This window comes from Cibotium barometz, chromosome 8, assembly GCF_041138505.1.
Source record: "Cibotium barometz isolate CiBa-2024 chromosome 8, ASM4113850v1, whole genome shotgun sequence".
Taxonomy (NCBI): domain Eukaryota; kingdom Viridiplantae; phylum Streptophyta; class Polypodiopsida; order Cyatheales; family Cibotiaceae; genus Cibotium; species Cibotium barometz.
Window position 1 is genome coordinate 13,435,370 of NC_141053.1, and position 15,261 is coordinate 13,450,630.

Genomic DNA, 15,261 nt, shown 5'->3' on the forward strand with positions numbered 1-15,261 from the left:
TTCATGTATATGTCTCTAGAAAAGCATCAAATTGGAAGAATTATCTTCCAATGATGGAATTTGCCTACAGTTTTAAACATACGGCTATTGGTTTTAGTCTGTTCATGCTTATGTATGGGTATTAACCCAGGGAGCACCTATTGATGTCGCTCTTAAGGACATCGAGCTTGATGCATCAAGGGATTTCTTGCATGATATGCAGGAAATGCTGACCGAAGCTCGAGATTCTATCAGGAGCGCTCAGGATAAGGCATGGTTCAATGGTGATAGAGGACGCTCAATTTGGTCGTTTGAACCAGGAGCGTTGGTTTATTTAAAAGTTCCTAAAGATTTTTCAGACTTTGTCAAAAGAAAAATGCTCGAATTTATCTCCTAGATATTGTGGTCCATTTCGAGTTATACATCGGATTGGCACGGTTGCGTATGAACTAAAACTACCTCGAATTGTTAGAGTTCATCGAGTCTTTCATATCAATAGATTGAAAGGAAAACTGGGAGGTGAGGATAACACAGTTACTCCTCAAGAACTCGTTAAAGTCGAAAAATTATCCTATGTTCCACATGAACCTGATAAGGTACTTGAATTCAAGGAAAGGAAACTTTGTAGTTGACTAATCCTTGAGGTTAAAATTAGGTGAAAAGATAGGGAAATAGAGGTTTTGACTTGGGAGTCGGTTGATATTGTTCAGTGCAGTTCTCCTTTTTTTTTATTGCAAGAGTGCAATGTTTTGAGAGAGGGGAAGTATGTTATATGTACATTATGTGTGCTATGTTATATGCACATTATGTGTGCATATACTAGGAGGCCAACCCTCATTAGGCTTGTGAGCATGGGAGCATGGGAATAAGCTCTAGTGGAGCATGGGTTAGGACTAACCTTAAGGGTTAAGATTAGGGTTAGGTATCTTAGGGTTTTAACAGTATGGTACACTGAGATAAGATGTAAACAAAGAAGAAGTGAATGCAAGCCACCAAACTAAAATAATTTGGGAAGATATGACTCAGCAGCATGAATTTGCTAAGTAGCAATGTGCCCGCTAAGGACATCTTGATTCTGTGGCAATGGAGCTACCATTTTCTTTTTAGAACATATGGGAACATGTATCTTTTGATAAAGGAAATCAAACGAGTTGCGCAATGGAATGGAATGTAACAAAGACACAAGGGGCTTGATCCCCAACATGGATTTTTAAATATTGGTGGAATTTATAGTGAAACCCAATGGGGATATCAATTAAAACTAATGGAAGAGTCCAAGTAGGTGAGTTCTTGCTACAAATGGAGAATAAGTAAAGGAAGAAATCTAGGAAAGGCAATAGGGTCCTCCACAGGTTGAGGGTCGGGTAAGTAAAGCTGACAAGGAGATCAACTGGGAGGGGATATAACCCAAGAACTAGTTAGAAGTTCATGTAGCTGTGTCAATGCAGCCCAAGCTAGTAAGGTTCTCCTTAAGTGGAAAAAATAGGCCGTGGAGACCATCGATGAAAAGGGAACATGAGTTGAGAATCTAAAACCTAAGCATAATGTTGAAAATCCAATGTAGAGATTGGGTGAGCACATGAAAGCACCGATGGGAAAAAGGCTAGTGAGCTAAATTTTCAAAACCATTTTTTAATACAGGTTGGAACAACCAAAAAGCAAAGGCCTACTCTTATGGGTGATATCCCAAGAAATCAAATGAAGATTGAGGTGTGGACACATACAACCCACGTTCCAAACAAAGGAAAGGCACGTCTGGTATAGTCAAACCCAAAACCCAAAACAAGCAAGTGGAGATTCCAAAACCTTTGCCAAATTTTGAATCAAGCTGAACCGCTTGATCCAACCCAAAGATTCATAAAAGAAGTCATCAACTTAGCATGGATAAAAGGTGAAGTCAAGAAAGGACTCGGTAAGAAGGTATATGCTACGTAAAGTTAGTAAGGACTAAGATGGCACCAAACAAGTCATGTATGCTATATCAAGTTAGAAAGGACCATGGATGCACCATGAAGTCAATGTCAGTTGGGGAATCAGGTTTGGTGAGCCGGTAACATGGGACATCATGCAGGTGGAACAAGAGGTCACTTGACCAAAGTTCAAGAAGTCTAAAGACGCAAACAACTTGAGATACAGGTGGCAATGTACCATGATTGGGAAGATGCATGTGGTAGGTGTGCTCTGCTAAATTCTAAGGAACAACATAGACATGTTCAGAAGCATCGACAACAAGCCAAGCATGGCAAGCACGATGCAAGCAAAGGTTACAAGCTAAAGAGAAACTACACACTTGAGATGCCTACCAAGGGGAAGTAGTTGGAATGTTCATATTACATATCTGAGTGACAAGGCTCACATATACACAAGTTGAAGTTCCAAAGGTGAGAGATGATGTAAAAGCTAGCATAGTGTCATGAAGGCTAATTTAGGCTCAAGCAAGAGGACTTTGTGCCCACAAGTTCATCAAGACATAAAGGTCAAAGAAACTTTAACAAAGTTGTAGAAGGCATAAGGGAGAAGGGAGAGGAAGCATTGTAGCCTGAGCTAGTGTTAGGAAGGTTGGTTTAATGAATAAAATGTTGCTTTGTACTTTGTAATGGAATTACATAATCATTTATACTATGTGCCAATAATGTGTAGGTTTAGAAGGATTGTTGCTCAAGAAAAGAAGCCAGGCTGCCTATTGGTGAAGGTTTTGATGACTTATTATTTCTGGAAAAAGGTCCATGCATTCTTTCTTCCATGGTAGTGATTCTCTAAGGCAAGGACTACTGAATGAAAGATGTTTCATTTTTAAAAATGTCAACTAACGGTTCAACATTTGGTGTGGATTCTAGTAAATCATATGAAACGAGGTGGGAATGGAGATTTGTGTAACTCTTGAGTGCAATTTAATCACACCCACTAAATCATAAATTGGAATACAATGGTGTACCATGTATATGCTCCCAAGTAGATACATGCACTTTGGTTAACCTTCTCCATAAAACACTATAACAATTCCTACTATAATTTTAGAACTTTATGTTAATATGCTACTGTGTAGGAGCTTATGATCATAGCAACATGCGAAAAAAAAAAGATACATAAAGCCAAGTTTTATGCAACAATGTGGTTACCTACCTACAGACTTCCACAATTTCATAGCTGATGAAGCTAGTGCAAATTGGCTTGCAGCAGTGAGAATGGTCTTTAATGGGGGACCAAAGAATAAAATGGAGGAATGAGAGTGTTCATGTCTATTCCATTGGAAGCAAAGATTGCAACAACACACAAGGAAATTTGTGATGGTAAATCTAAGAAACGAGCACCTTGCCATACATGAAAGCTGGAGATTATGTAGAACCAAGAAGGTGACAAGAAGCTAAAGTTTTCTAACTAGGAAATGGTGGTGAGAAGGCAATGTACTTGATAACAATATCCCATCCATGGATATATTGTTAAGCTGATGGGAAGTGCAGATTGCACATTGGGGAAACCTTATGTTTATGGTGGTATGAGCCCCAACCCTACTTTCACTTAATTGCATATGCATGGAATTTTTGCTAATAGTTTTTTTATTAAACCATAGATAACAAATAGTCCATTAAAAGAGGCACATGTTGCAAGAAAAAATCTTGTTGAGAGGAAGGCTATAAACATAAGATTACTTTATATGATGCATGTGTATCTGAATGCCTTATTACGAAGTGCTAAGCAACGTGCATACATGATGGGGAAGCATGTTTGGGAAGGTTCTTGCTTGGAAGCTTTATTTAAAGAGTAGCCTCAAGAAGCACACCCACACCACAGGTTGCACAAATGGTACATGAAGCAGGAGCAGGGACACCAATGTATAATGACCCAAGGCCACTTCATGGGGATAGGTAACAATGCAAAGGAAGCGATACAAGTCCACGGGAATTGATGTTGAGAATAGCTCACATTTGCCGGGATATGTGATGGAGAATAGAAAAAGCGAAGAGGTTGACCAAGAAAAATCAGGTTTTAGTCTTAAGGTGAATGTATGGCTTTAGAAGAACCTCAAGTGGGTGCTCAAAGGGGGCCATCCATTCTCGAAGAGGCAGTCCACCAAACTTGGTGGGTAATCCAAAGGACTCCACTACTAGGACCACATCTTGACATTGTTGATGGATCCCTCATTGATAATGTCACTCATATACTCAACAACATTTGATAAGAATCTGGCCACAAAAAGGGACATCATCGAAGGCCAACTTCTTCAAATGATGAATGTTGCTTCAATGAATCAGCTGAGGAATTGAGAATCACAATCTCATTTTGATGATTTTGTCTATCTTCCTCCAGATCATTCCTTCGCTTCTTCCCTATTATTAACATCTCTTAGTTTCCCAACTAACACAAAAAAACAAGGCTCACAAAAATATAAAAATGTATTCATTCGCAAATACCCCAATCCCCTCACCCCATTAGGAATTTCCGCTAACCTCTAATCTTTTCATTTACTAACTAACCTTTCTTATTCCTTCCAGAGGAACGACAACCATTAAACATCACTCAACATCAAAAGCCATCAACTTGCCAATTCTCCCCACACAAAGGTCTTCAACACGATCACGAGGATGTGATCAACGAAAGAAGTTAAATTTAGGAATTTAGGGAATTATTCGAGTCCCATTTCTTATAGGATTGGTTGGAAACTCGGTATTTTTGTGTAGTTTGAGCTAACATCTATTTGTTGGTGCACTCTTTGTGCCATTAGATTATATCTTGACACAACTATTTGGCGTATTTGTTTGTAGTTGTATAGATACATACGTCAATGCAACAATATTGGAAGGACAAGGGAAACATGACACTAAACTTAATTGAGATTATACAACACCTTTCATATGAAGAAGATAATGTTAAATACTATGTCCACTTTGAGACATTGAAGTAAAAACATGGGGTTTATTTAATTTGCCAAAAGAATTCTAAATATCATTAAAAAAGGAACCTTAGAAATGAGAGATCTCTAAAGGGTGTGGTGTTAGAAATAACAAAACAAAAAGTAAATCTCAATGACAGTAACAATGTGCTAAGTTTACGATTGATCCACAGATCTAGAAAGGATATGAGATGTCCCTCATTTGTGGCACATGCTTATGTTGCACATGCCATCTTTATTGCTAGGGTTATGTTGCATGACATTTGTTTATTACCATGGCTATGTTGAATGACCTTTGTTTGTGATTGTGTCCAACATAAGATGGAGTTGTTAAAACACTTATCTCTCTCTCTAAACCCAACACAAGAAATGGGAGTTCTATGCTCGGAAAGAGGATGAGTTATACACACTCTCCTTAGGGCTGAACTGTAAAGAGGCCTGGAGGAAACTTCAAAAACATCGCTTGCCTGAACACGTGGCACTCTTATGCATGCTCCCTCTATTATATTCCTCATCACCTCTACCCCCGCCGCGGCCAGATCTCCACCCCACCAAGGATTTCCACCATCTTGGTCTGCCCCCATCCTCAAAGCTAGAGATCCACTTGATCCTAATAATTATAAGATGACCATGAGAGGTACATCGCAGAAGATTTCCAGCGCTATTGGGGTGAAACAAGGTTTCCCTCTATCATGCACTCTTTTTGGCCTCTACATTAATGAGATCTCTAGCTTCATTGAAAGATTAGGTCGGGATGGTCCCACAATGGGGCAGGCATATTGATCCCCCTACTACTTTTATGTAGATGACATCATCCTTCTTTCAGATTCACCAGAGGGGCTTCAGAGACATTTGGATGCCTTATAGGACTTTTTGACTCAACAGGACCTCACTATTAATCTTGGTAAAACCAAGATAATGGCTTTCAATACCTCTTGCCCCTTCACATCCAAATTGAGCTTCACATATAGAGGGGATCTTGTGGAGAATGTCTCATCCTATGTCTAACTCGGTGTCACTTTCAGTGGCCCGCACTTTACCATGCTTCCTGCAACACATGCTAGAGTGACACGAGAATATGCAACCTTGAGCTTACTTAAGCATGATAGTGCTTCCAGGCACATTTATAAGAGCCCAAGACAAAGGGTTGGCTTTTTGACACCCTCATCACACCAGCTTGGATGTATGGGATCAGCCTTCTAGGGGTCATATTTTCCCACGAGGATTGGCAGTGAGGCCCCAAGTCTTGATGCTCTCCCGCATGAGCTGTAGTGAACCATCAGTCCCGCACCATATTATCTAGCTAGAGTTTGCCGCAGCCCTGGTGGTAGTGGATGCAATCTTCTATATAGTTACATACCTTCATCACATCAGTCACATAGATCCCCATAAGTACTCAAGGCTTGCCTCCTTGAGATAGCTAGCACTCGAGGGCCACCCTGGAGTACAATATGCTTGAGTTTCCACTTGGTTCTTAGGATATGGGCTCCGTATGGACTTGGAGTATAGTATGCTTGAGTTTCCACTTGGTTCTTGGAATATGGGCTCCGTATGGACATGGACCGTCTTCAATATAGTTTGGACTCCCCCTTTTTTTCAAATTTCTCATGAGGACACCAACCAGATTATCCGATTGCATATGGATCACACCTTTGGAGGGTGGTATCATGGTGGTATGGGATTCTAGCGATTCATCGCATATATTATCTTATGGGATAATTTGGGTTCATGATTGTTGCCTTGCTTACATCACTTGGCATGTTGACCCCAACATTCAAAGACAATCTCATTTTTTGACTTCACTTGAAGTTGTAGTGTAGGCGTTCTCTCTAGATAATTTTTTTAAATTTATAGCTTGCATGTTTTGATGAGTGTAATCTCGTCGAAATTTTCACTTGTTGATATCTCTTTCTTTAGAATTCAACGAGCTTATCTTGTTGTGTTCGGATTAAGGAATTTTGGATTCTTCCTTTGTTAGCATTTCTTTCTTTAAGTTTCGTTCTTTAGGTGATTTATACAGTCCACCTGATGGTTTACGGATGTACATATGTGACTCATCAAGACGTTGATGACTCCCTATGTTGATATGGGTAGCTCGGGACGTCGATAATTCCCTATGTAGATGTGGGTACGACGAGCTACCGATGGATCCCTGGTTCCTACCGTTATAATGCCATGTCTTCATACTTTATTCCGAATGGTTTACAATGAGGAAACTACTTTGAGTATGAATTCCTCCGATTATCCCGCAGTCTGGTGGTGGGCAAACAGAGTGTGTGAATCAGATTGTAGAGGATATGCTTCGTGCATGTCTCTGGAAAACCATCAAATTAAGAAAAGTATCTTCTAATGATGGAATTTGCCTATAAAAGTTCTAAACATATACGGCTACTGGTTTTAGTCCGTTCATGCCTATGTATGGGTCTCAACCCAAGGCACCTATTGATGTTAGTCTTAAGGACATTGAGCTTGATGCATCGAGGGATTTCTTACGTGATATGCAGGAAATGCTAACTGAAGCTCGGGATTCTATTAGGAGTGCTCAGGATAGGGCATGGTTTTATGCTGATGATAGAGGACGCTCACCTTGGTCTTTTGAACCAAGAGCATTGGCTTATTTAAAAGTTTCTAAAGACTCTCAGAATTTTTCAACAAGAAAATGCTCGTATTGTGGTCCATTTCGAGTTATACATCAGATTTGGCATGGTTCCATTTGAGCTAAAACTGCCTCCACATGTTAGAGTTTATCCAGTCTTTCATGTCAGTAGATTGAAAGAGAAATTGGGAGGTGAGGATACTTGAATTTAGGAAAAGGAAACTTCATAGTCAACTAATCCCTGAGGTTAAAATTAGGTGGAAAGATAGGGAAATAGAGGATTCGAGTAGGGAGTCCGTTGAGAATGTTCAGCGCAAATTTCCTTCTTTCAATTGCAAGAGTGCAATGTTTTGAGAGGGGGAAAGTATGTTATGTGCACATTATATGTGCATATACTAGGAGGCTAACCCACATTAGGCTTGTGAGCATGGGAGCATGGGAGCAAACTCTAGTGGAGCATGGGTTAGGGCTAATCTTAGGGGTTGAGGTTAGGGTCAGGCATCCAAGGGTCACACAAGAGTCACTTGAGGACCCTCCTATATAATAGGGGCATGGGGCACACTCAAAGGATGTCCTCTTGTATATAGAGGATTGTATCTACTCTCATGCCATTTCACACTAGAGCTATGTGTTGCTAGAATGATATCATATCTCTTGGTGGTATGGGACACCAAGGTAAGGTATGTGGTACTTCATTGTATTTATGTGTGCACCCTTGGGCTCGGGGGTGGTTGGGTGGATGAGTTTATGCCTGGTTTATACACGTTTATGTATGATGATTATCTAGAGAGATCTTAGGGTTTTAATAGCCACCTCATGAGATAGGAAGAAATGGGTGCATCTTCAAAGCTGAGGAAGCTCATACAGAGACCCAGAGAGGAGAGGATTTGCTAATTATGCTTTGTTCCCATATGCCCATTGGGTCTTTAGTAGACGTTTGATGTATATATATATATATCTCTCATACTATCCATATGAAAGATCATAATATCCCACCCTAGCTTGGCTGTAATACTATGCTGAAACCTAGAGACCTAGGCTGGATTGTAATATTTGTTGCCATATATATAGGCAGTGATGTGTGTGAACACACTTAGGACCGTCGGGGTACTTTTTTCCTCTTTAGGAGGTTTTTTCCCCCGGTTTGTATATATGCCCATCATTATAGGGCTAACTTATATTTGTACATTGACACAATCTAATACACAGTGTGTTGTGTGCATTCTTGCTTCTTCTTCTCCAAGCTTTGTGTGCTTTTCTGCAACCCTAATTCCAACAATTGGTATCATAGCAGGCATCAGCTCTCCCAGGGCTACGTCGCTAGCACCCTCCGACTCACATTCTTCGATTGAGGTGAGCTTTCACGAGCGCTTGCAGAAATCGCATCTGAGGTCGTTTCGGGCTCCGTTTTTGCATTACAAGTTCTGTACAGGTGTTCGTCATTTTGTGCAAAAATTTTGACATTGCAGTTTTCTGCAAAACACGCATACGTATTCTATTGTGGACCGTGCTACATAGCACGAGTTGTTTTCTGTTCAGTCTTTGCTCCATTACAGGTAACTTTTGCATCAGTTTCAGTCAGTGGCCATGGCTGATAACAACAATGATGTATTTCGCATGTTGTCTGTTGAGGACAAACTGGATGGAGACAGCAACTACTCACTTTGGGCATACATGATGCAGCATGTTTTGGTTGCAAAAGGAGTGTGGAACATTGTGCAGGGTATGGATGTATGTCCAGGTTCTGTGGATGTAGGATCTGTTGAGGATGTTGCAGGTTCTAGCAGCTCTACTGTTGTTGCTGTTTTACCCACTGCTGAACAAGCTCATTGGGATGGTAAAGATGTGCAGGCTTATGCCTTGATTGCACTTTCTATCAAACGTAACATCACTCCACATATTTGTTCAGCTAAAACAGCAAAACAGGCTTGGGATATTCTAGCTGGTTTGTATGTAGGACGTAACGAGGCAAAAATCTTTCACCTGCGTAAAGAGCTAGAATCGAAGATTATGCAGGAAGATGATGACATGAATGTTTCTCTTGCTGAGATTAAAGATCTCAAGGAACAATTGATTTCTGCAAGTGAGATTATTCCTGATCATTCTCTTGTGCAAACTGTTCTTGATGCTTTACCTGAGTCATATCAAACTTTTGCTTCCACGTGGAGACTTGTTACTGAGGACCTGATGTTGTCAAGTATGATACTTTAGTCAGCAAGCTCTTGCAAGAAGCGCAGTCCAGGCAAAACAGGGCTAGGCAGCGTGCAGTTGATCAAGCATTTATTGCTGCCCAGCAGAGAAGAAGTGGTAAGGCAGTCCCTTCCACTGTTTCTTCTCCTATTAGTAGGTCTGCAACTTCTTCTCCTTCCACAGGTAGCAACAATAGGTCTGAAAAGGCTTTTGATAAAGATAAGAAAAAGATCAGGTGCAACTATTGTAAGGCAACTGATCATGTCATTAAGAATTACCCTAAGCTAAAGGCTAAAGAGGCAAAGAAGAAAGAGTCAAATGCAGCCACAATAGCGGATGCTTCTACAAATGCAGATTCTGCAAATGTTGTGCAAGATACAGAATGGGCGTTTAGCGTGTATTGCCAGTATGACCCATCTGTACATGATGCATGTTTGGCAGTTTCTGTTAACTCTGATGTATGGTATTTTGACAGTGGTGCTACAAAGCACATTACCTCGCCTCGTGATATGTTTACTTGTCTTGAGGCTGTCTCTAATGGGAATACTATCACATGTGCCAATAATGCTTCTTACCCAGTGAAGGGCGTCGGTAAAATTATGCTTACTACTGCAAATGGCAGCGCTTTCACACTTTCACATGCTTTGTATGTGCCAGGGATAAAGAAGAATCTATTGTTTGTCTCTGCGCTTGCTAGACTTGGACTTGTAGTCAAATTTGTGGATGACAAATGTACTGTTCATGATTTGACTTCTGGTGATACGATGATTATATCTGGCACCTTGTTTCGTGGGCTATATAGGCTCAATTTTTATGACAAGTGTGTGGAAGATTCAGCAAATGCAGTTTCTGATGAAAAGGCAGTTTCAGATGCAAAACTATGGCATGCTCGTTTTGGTCATCTGAACTTTGCTAGTTTGCTGCGTTTGCAGAAATTTGATATAGTTGCTTCATTGCCCCCTCTTGAGGCACCATTAAAACATGTTTGTGAAGGCTGTATTTTGGGCAAAATGCAGCGTTCTGCATTTCCAAAGGATGGTTCTGTGTGGGCCACTCGCAAATTGCAACTTGTACATAGTGATGTATGTGGGCCTATGCAAACTCCGTCATTTGGTAAACACTTGTACTTCGTGACTTTCATTGATGATTACTCAAGCATGGGTATATCCACTGAAGGCAAAGTCCGAAGTGTTTTTGTGCTTCAAACAGCTTTTGCTTATAGTTGAAAATGTATCCAATTGTACTGTGGGCACCATCCGTTCTGATCGAGGGGGGGAGTACATGTCTAAAGAGTTTGATGCATTTCTGGCTAGTCGTGGGATAAAACACCAATGTACAGTGCCGTATACCCCTCAGCAAAATGGTGTTGCTGAGAGAAAAAACAGGTCACTTATGGAGATGGCACGATGTATGGTCAAGAGCCAAGCTTTGGCACATGCGTTTTGGCTTGAGGCTATCATGTGTGCTGCATATGTACTCAACAGGTGTCCCACTAAGGCCTTGCAGTCTATTACTCCATACGAAGCTTGGCATGGCAGGAAGCCTTATATTGGTCACTTGCGTGTCTTTGGTTGCTTGGCCTATGCTTTAGTGCCTATGCAACAACGTCGAAAATTGGATGATAAGGCTGTTAAATGCATTTTTGTTGGTTACAGTGCTGAGAGCAAGGGTTACAGATTGTATCATCCGCAGTCAAAACGTATCTTGATTAGTCGAGATGTTATTTTTGTGGAAGATGCTGTGCAGCCTTTGTTGTCATGTACCAAAGAGACGGGTGTGAGCTCACGGGATGTATTTGATACGTTTGTGCCTTTGTTTACAGGTGAGAATTCAAATGTAAGTCCTAATGAGGTAAATATTCAGCCTATGCAGATTTCAAATGACATCATAGATCAGCCTATTTCTGATGTAGATTTACAGGATGTAATATATGAGGATAGGGCTGAAAATGAGCAGGCTAGAGGTATGCCTAAATGGCTGGTGCAAATCTTGCGTGATAATAAAATTGATGCACCTATTTCTAGCCGTACTCGTTCAGGTTTTCAGCATGCCTCTTATGCATCAGATTGTTATGCTTTAGCTGTGTCTAGTATGTGTGAAGAGGAAGAACCTCTTTCATTTGATGAGGCACAAAAATCAAAAAATTGGTTGGCTGCAATGCAAAGTGAATATGATGCTATAATGAAGAATGGTACATGGTCTTTGTATGATTTGGCTATTGGTAAAAAGGTCATTGGATGTAAGTGGGTTTTTAAGTTGAAACGAAAGCCAGATGGCAGTGTTGATCGCTATAAGGCTAGACTTGTTGCAAAGGGTTATGCTCAAGAAAAGGGCACTGATTTTGATGAAACCTTTGCTCCCACTTGTCGTATGACTACCATTCGTAGCATTTGTGCATTGGTAGCTCATAATGGTTGGAATGTACATCAGTTGGACATAAAGACTGCGTTCTTGAATGGAGATTTGCATGAGGAGGTGTATGTATCGCAACCTCATGGTTTTGTTCAAAGAGGCAAGAAAACAAAGTGTGCAGGTTGAAAAAGGCTTTGTATGGTTTAAAGCAAGCTCCACGAGCTTGGTATGAAAAGATACATGCATATTTGACTCCACATGGTTTTTAGAATAGTCCAACAGAAAGCACTTTGTATGTTAAACGTGTGGATGATGTATATCTAATCATTGCTCTCTATGTCGATGACATGCTGCTCACAGGACCAAATGAGAGTCATATTGCTGATTTTAAGGCTGATTTGAATGCCTCTTTTGAGATGTCAGATTTGGGGCATTTGCATCATTATTTGGGGATACAATTTAAGCAGTATGATGGAGGTATTGCTTTGTGTCAGACAAAGTATATTGAGACATTGTTGCGGAGATTTGGCCTTGAAGACTGCAAGCCTATTGCTACTCCAATGGAGACAGGTTTGAAGTTGAGTCTTCATGATGCTAGAGATCACTTTGATGTCACACTCTATCAGACAGCTGTTGGTTGCCTCATTTATGTATGCATTACGAGGCCGAACATTCAGTTTGCAGTCTCACAGGTGAGCAGGTTTATGCATAGCCCAGGGTCTCAGCATTAGAAGGCAGTTAAATTCATCTTTCGCTACTTGAGTGGCACCATACATCTTGGGTTGTTTTATCCCAAGGGGGGATCGTTGCCGCCAGATTTACATGCTTTTCGGACTCAGATTGGGCTGGTTGCTATGACACAAGAGTGTCCACAAGTGGTTTTTGTTTCATGCTCCGGTAGCTCATGCATATCTTGGTTGAGCAAGAAGCAACCTACTGTGGCCACTTCTAGTTGTGAAGCTGAGTACAGGGCAGCTTTCACAGCTACGGTTGAGTGTGTGTAGCTCAGACGGCTTATGGCTGACTTGGGTGTTGAACAGGAGTCTGCCACCTCTATATACTCACTGACAGTCAGAGCGCATTGGCAGTTGCGAGAAACCCAGTTTTTCATGCTCGTACAAAGCACATTGAGGTGCATTATCACTATGTCAGGGAGAGACTCTCAGTAGGAGAGATCAGCTTGGCATATGTGCCAACACAAGACAACCTCGCCGATCTTTTCACAAAGGCGCTTCCTCGTGAGAAGTTTGAAGCTTTCCGCAAAGCTTTGGGCTTGCTCTCCTTTGTGGACTGATCTACTTCGGGCATGGCACTTCCCTATACATGAGTGCCAGCTCTCGTTCACACCATCACTCCCAGGGGGGATTTGTTGCCATATATATAGGCAGTGATGTGTGTGAACACACTTAGGACCGCTGGGGCACTTTTTCCCTCTTTAGGAGGTTTTTTCCCCCGGCTTGTATATACGCCCATCATTCGAGGGCTAACTTATCTTTGTACATTGACACAATCTAATACACAGTGTGTTGTGTGCATTCTTGCTTCTTCTTCTCCAAGCTTTGTGTGCTTTCCTGCAACCATAATTCCAATAATATTTTAACAAATTCATCTTGCAAAAATGAGTTTAGAAGTGGATTAGAGAAAATTAAGAAAAAACCACTCAAATATCATACTAAATCTAATGATAGTTTTTCGTTGCTCACATAATCATAGATTGTGAGTAGTTGGATCTTTCTAGGTGTAACCATCACTCTTTTCGCTTTGAATTGAGAAGTTGCTCCATCTGACCACACCCAATGATGCTTTAGTGGTCATCCATGACATCAGCTATTTTTTCCTTTTTCATCTTCTTCGCCCCTTTTACATTTTTCTTCTACAAACAACCTTTGAGTATCTGGATCATAAAAATAGAGTACTTCTATTCTTTAAGTGAGAGAGTGTGACAAATTCATTGTTAGATAGTGCCAAATGATTGTTTCACAAGTAAAGACACATTAGGATCAATTACATAGCCCTTTTCCATGGAGCTACTTTTGACATTGGAACCAAGTTTGCAATATGTGCAGTCTCAAAATATTTGAAAATTTAAAATAGTGTGTAATTAATTGTTGCATTGTGAATTGGGAAAAGGGGGATTTTTATCAACACGAGAAGTTTGCTAATAGAGAAGTTGCATTTAATGATCCATGACACTTGGATACAATTAAGAAAAATTTTGCTCCTATGTGGTGGAAGGAGTGGACAGTGATACATTTGGATACACTTGGATATGATCAAGAAAGAATAGCTCCTATGTGGTGGAAGGAGTAGACAATGATACCTGTAAGTTGTAGTATGTTTCCAATCGAGTAGTATCTAGCAACCTCCTTAAGGAGATGTGAGAGAAATTTGTATGCCTTTCACTTCATTCACACAAAATTTCCAACAGGTTAAAGACTTCTTGTGCAGTTGATTTGGTGAAACCAATTAGGGTTACAAACAAACCAGCACAAACTGACTCATGATAGGGCAAGTGAAGACGAAGATGAGTGAAAATGAGCATCTAACACAAATCTATGTTTTTTAGAGATGAATATTGCTTTCACATCTCTTAAAATGCATTTTAAAAACATATCATAAATCCATGTAAAAAATGATGACATAATAGTTTCAAAAAGGGTCAAGACTATTTGTCATATCTTTATAAAAGTGCAAAGGAAAATCTTCAAAGTTCATGATTTTCACAAACTTGCTTGAGTCAGAGTTGAGTTACACTCTCATTTTGTGTGCCACCATGTACATGACCTTGGATCCTCTCACCTTAATGTCACGTTCTAGAGGCCATCAATGTTGTGAGTTCAAAAGAAGTTTGAGTTCCCCACACACAATCTTGTATCATTTCAACTCTTTGTCCAAGTAAACATCCCTTAGCACTAGTTCAGTCACATAGTAAACCAATATAATTCAAGAATTTTCACATATGTTTTCAACTACTCATTTTTTCCAACTTGCTAGTGTTTTTTTTGCTCATATATTTTAATTCTCTCTAGGATGTTACCAAGAGATGTCGAGAACAAATGTACATTCAAAGCACGGATTCATATCCTTTCCAAATCACATGTTTTGACACAAACAAGAAGAACATGGAATACACAATCAACTTCAATAAATACATTGCACAACACAAGTACAACTTTTTGAGGCATTTAGCATCCAAGAAATATGCAGTGTTCAAGAATTACTTTTTGAGGCATTTAGCATCCAAGAAATATGC